We start from the raw sequence: 5,000 nt of genomic DNA on the forward strand, positions 1-5,000 counted from the left end.
TTTAAATCTTCCCGCTCGAAATTTACATGTTATGGTTCACAGAAGATAGCGAACACAAACAACCTTATTCAAATTGCTTCGGCTTTGTCAACTAATGAAGCGGAACATAACCAACCAAGTAAGCATAAATTAAATGTTTCAAATCAGAAAAGCGGTCTCCTCTTCGCCTGTCCTAATGCACAATCACTGAAAAATAAAGTTGCGGCTGTCACCGATCATATAGTAAATGAAAGCATCGACATCTGTGTGTTTACCGAAACCTGGCTAAAAGACTGTGACACTGTAAGCATTGCGGGCTTGTCACCAACTGGCTACGAATTCAGGAACTTTCCTCGTTTATCAGGGAGACGTGGTGGGGGCACCGGCATCATGTTTAAAGATTCATTAAATGTTAAAATGTCTGATGGCAACAAGAAACAATCTTTTGAATTTTCTGAATGGACAGTTCGTGTTCATCAATATGTTATTAAAGTTGTATCTGTGTATCGTCCACCTTACTCCATTGACCATCCAATTTCATCAAGTGTGTTTTTTGAGGAATTTTCGACGTATCTAGAAGATATAGTTATGGCACCTGGTATTCTTCTTATCGCGGGGGACTTTAACTTTCATGTTGACTGTCTTTGTGACAATGATGCTAAGAACTTTGCAGAAATTCTTCAAACCTATGGTCTTCAACAACATGTACAAGTACCAACTCATGAAAGTGGCCACACCCTGGACCTCATCATCACTAGGTCAAACAATGACATTACTGTATCTTCTCCTAAGGCAGCTCTGACGCTATCAGATCACTTCTTTATTGAATGCAATATGAATATTCCTCGACCTAGCTCTACTGTTAACGAAATTTTCTACCGTAAACTTAAAACATTGGATTTCGATGCCCTTAAAACCGATATCTCAGAATCTCTGCTCTGTACATCTACGTGGAAAAACGTCGCTGAGTTGGCCCAGTGCTATGACAGCACGATGGCATCTCTGCTTGATAAGCATGCCCCTCTGCAGAGGAAAGTCACGGTAATACGACCTAAATTGCCTTGGTATACTAACATTCTAAGAGAACTAAAAGCTAGGCGTAGGAAACTGGAAAGAAGGATGCTACTTACAGGCCTCCCTGAGGATAAGACGGCATATCGTAATACACGTGATGAATACACAAGACTATTAAGTGACACTAAGACCAAATACTATGCTGACTTAATTGAAGAATCCGCTGGAGACACTAAGAAGCTTTTTGGTATCGTTAACTCTCTTTGACAATCATTACGATACATTACCACCACGCAATGGCTCTCAAATTTCAGCAAACGACTTTGGTGCTTTTTTCATCAAGAAAATCAAGCTTATCCAAGAAGATATCGATAACATCGTAGTTAACCAACCAGAAGTAGACTCATACCATCTTCACGCCAAATTAGAACGTTTTTCCCGACTTACAGAAGATAGTGTCCAACGTATCATCATGTCATCAAGCAAGGTTACCTGCACACTTGACCCAATGCCAACGTGGTTAATCAAACGCTGCTCAGATGTGTTGACGCCTGTTATCATTCAATTGCTATATCTGTCATTACTGGAAGGTCATGTACCTGCACCATGGAAAAATGCTGTGGTTAAACCTATGCTTAAGAATTAAGTCAGGCATCGATCCTATTTTAAAGAATTACAGACCTGTGAGTAATTTTCCGTTTGTTGCTAAAATCGCCGAGAAAGCTATCGTCGACCAGTTAATGGAATACTGTACTACTAACCATCTTCTGCCTGATAACCAATCTTCCTATAGAAAACATCATTCAACAGAAACAGGACTTGTTAAAGTACACAATCACGCCGGGTCAGCAGGCACCGCATGATGGCAATTTGGCGCCCGCTTGTATCACACCTGATCTCAGCGGGTTCCTCACAAAAAAGCTAAATGTTTACAAAATGGCGGCCAAAGATGAAGTTGAGGCAGCTGTTCGAGCCCTTCGCCCATTGCATCGTAGGGTAGAAAACTTTGTACGATTTGAAGAAGAAGTCAAAGAGACTCTTGCCTCTATTTTTGAGAGACACCGTGTAGGACAGAATGTGTTTGGAAGGGTCAGCCATGCACGAATAGAGGTTGGAGCTATGATCGAGGTGGAAATTACAATCTGGCTTAAAACTGTGTACAGACGCCTAAAAGCTCGCATGAGAGCTCGAGATCCCTGGACGGTAAACTTTACGCGACATATGCCTGAAGGAATTTTTCGTTTTATGATAGAAGTTGTTAAAAAGGCTCCCTCTGCGTTTGGAGTATCACATTCAGAAACAAATGTGGCATATACAATTTCCTACTCTGAGGAGACCCGACTGTTGCGGGATTTTTCAAAGTTGTGTAAAATATCACGAGAATCTGTCATGTCCTACCTCTGTAAGCAAACTAAAGCGCCCAGGAAAGGAGATGCTAAGATTGTGGTCAGAACTGTTAAACCTTTTCTTTTGACATATATGAAGAGGAAGCAACATGTGGTCGTCAAGTGTCATTATATATTCACCAATGAACACGGATATTCATTTCAAGCTTGAGGATGCAATATGCTGTGTAGCTTAATAATACTCACTGAAACTGAATAAAGCTGAAGGTCTTACTGTGTAGTTTTGCTTAGTGACAAAAAACTTAAACACAGGTGAATGGTTCAGTTCTTGCTTTTACCAGTTCCCGGGCACACCCCCAGGATTTTATTTTCACCTTGATGGATCATCTATGGTCAGTAATTCATGAACAAATTCTACAGATTATGCCATCTAAGTACGCAAAATGACTTAACATTTCTCCACCCTTTGTTCTTTTTCCTGCATAAATATACTACTGACCAGACTGTATTATTACCGAAACAGTTGATTTTAATGTGTGTTTGTTACAGTGATATCCACATGGAAGTAACAAGCGTTAAAGATGCAGTAACAAGAAGTGTTTTAATAAAATGCAATCCATAACTTGGTGACAACTCATGTTTAAAGGAAATGTTCCTCTTACTAAAAGAGAACATGGGACATTTAAAGCAGTCCAACTTAGAGAATGTGGGTTATGTAAATTTCATGGCACTTTGACACTGCATTTGGGAGAATTGTCAAAGGTCAAGAGACCAGGCACAGATCCAGGAAAAAACCTTAACCATTTTCCTAGACGCTAGGTGCTGATATATATTTTAGATTTTCACTCGCTAAATTGCTGTCCCTCGATTTTGTGTAATTTTTTTTAACCATTTGACCGATCTCTGTAAAACGGTGAAACCAGTCTGGATCCGTGCCTGGAGAAAGGCCTTATTAGGTGATAAGCCTTTCTTAACATAATCGGATGCACTACCCATGTAAAATGCATGCAGTACATCAACGTATCAGTTGTGACAGAACTCTTCCTTGGTCAATACTTTAATTTTTTGAATCACGTCCATCAAGGGGTCACCACAAAAAGTACACTGGCTTTCCCTAGGATCTGCTTTTTCAAGATTACAATAACAGTACCTGTTATCATCAAAAACCCTACCTGGAATGTAAACAGCATTATGTTTGTATGTATTTGGCTCAAATCCCTGTTCTGAAAGCCAAATCAACATGACAAATTCATGTTTAAAAATTTCAGGCCACCGTCGCTGAAAAGTTGTATTCTCACTGAGCTTCTTTAATGCTATGTGTTTTGCCTCCCTCCCTTCCATGGTCACAGTTCCAAGACCCTGCCCATATTTGCTGTACACATCTTGTGTATGGCTGGGTATTATGTGCCCAATGGTCCAAACAGTTGGATTTATGGATGATGGCAGAAATAAAGCATTACAACGAAAGTATTCCCTTGCAACTACAGTCAATTGACTCAGCTGTTCAGCTGTGATGTCAAACCTATTAAAAATGGACACACAATCTCTCAGTCTCAGCCCGACGTATGCATATGTCAAAACTGTTTGTCTCTGAAGTCTAGAATCTTTCTCATTACTTAGCCACTTTATTAACCGCATAAAATTATGGCAAAACAGTCTGGATTCTTTCCCTGTAAAGCGGTATTGCAAATCTTGACCATTGCCCTGTGTTTCATCATACCACTTCATAACCTTTCTAGCAAGGCATTTAGCTTTCACTTCAAACTTCAGGGCAGTGACAATATGCGAGAAAGGGCTATCTCTCGGGACATCAAGGAACTTTTTGCATGTCTCAGGCAGATTTGATTTGGCAATAGCCTCTTTTAAGACACCCTTAAAAAAATACTGCCATGCATTATTCTTTACATGGAGGGGTTCCACATGAGCTTTATCTATCAATTTGCCAATGAGAGGTACAAAAATTCCTGGCGACTTTTATTCCGAGAAATAAATTCTGTAACCTTATTACGGAATTGTTTTTCTTTGAGTTGTTTTGTTGTCAAGGACTTCTTAAATTTGTCAACTTTATTAGCAAATGCGGTCCTTTCTTCATACTTCCAAGGACGCCACATGGTCTTACCGTTATTTCCAAATGTACCCTTTAAATCTGAACAATTGTCTTTGGATACATTAGCGAAAGAGGAAAAAAACTTTGCACTGTTGGAAAGCTCACCCCCCAACATAGCTAGCATTTTCATATCATTTGGTACTTCTTCAAACTTAAAAGAAACCTTGAGACCCTCTATTTCAAAAACTTTTCCTTGCAAGTCAATAATTTCTTGACATAGAAACTGCACATACTTCTTCACAGTCAAACAAGATTCTTCGCAATTAGCACCAAATATAATGAAGTTGTCATTGTTGGAAGCAACTCTCTTGCCAACATTTAAGAAGCTTACTAAAAAGGTGCATGCACTTTCATTTTTTCCGAAAGGGCACCCATCTCCCCCAAGGGCAACAAGGAATGTTCCCTCAGCATTGCCAAACCACTTCAGAGACTCTTTCCCACCCTTCCTCAAGTAAAATTTTGCAAGGCGTGGCAGAAACTCTTCTAATTTTCGAAAACACCCACGCACCATATCATCTTCAGTAGCTTCCTCAAAATAATCCTGAACTGAAAAC

At 39.7% G+C, this 5,000-nt stretch overlaps 1 pseudogene; it reads right to left on the reverse strand.

Moving 5' to 3' along the window:
• Positions 1-3,362: 3,362 nt before the first annotated feature.
• The window catches only part of LOC138036625 (uncharacterized), a 3,102-nt pseudogene continuing 1,464 nt past the window's right edge, over positions 3,363-5,000 (reverse strand).

The sequence above is a fragment of the Montipora capricornis genome, unplaced genomic scaffold (assembly GCF_036669925.1).
Source record: "Montipora capricornis isolate CH-2021 unplaced genomic scaffold, ASM3666992v2 scaffold_492, whole genome shotgun sequence".
NCBI lineage: Eukaryota > Metazoa > Cnidaria > Anthozoa > Scleractinia > Acroporidae > Montipora > Montipora capricornis.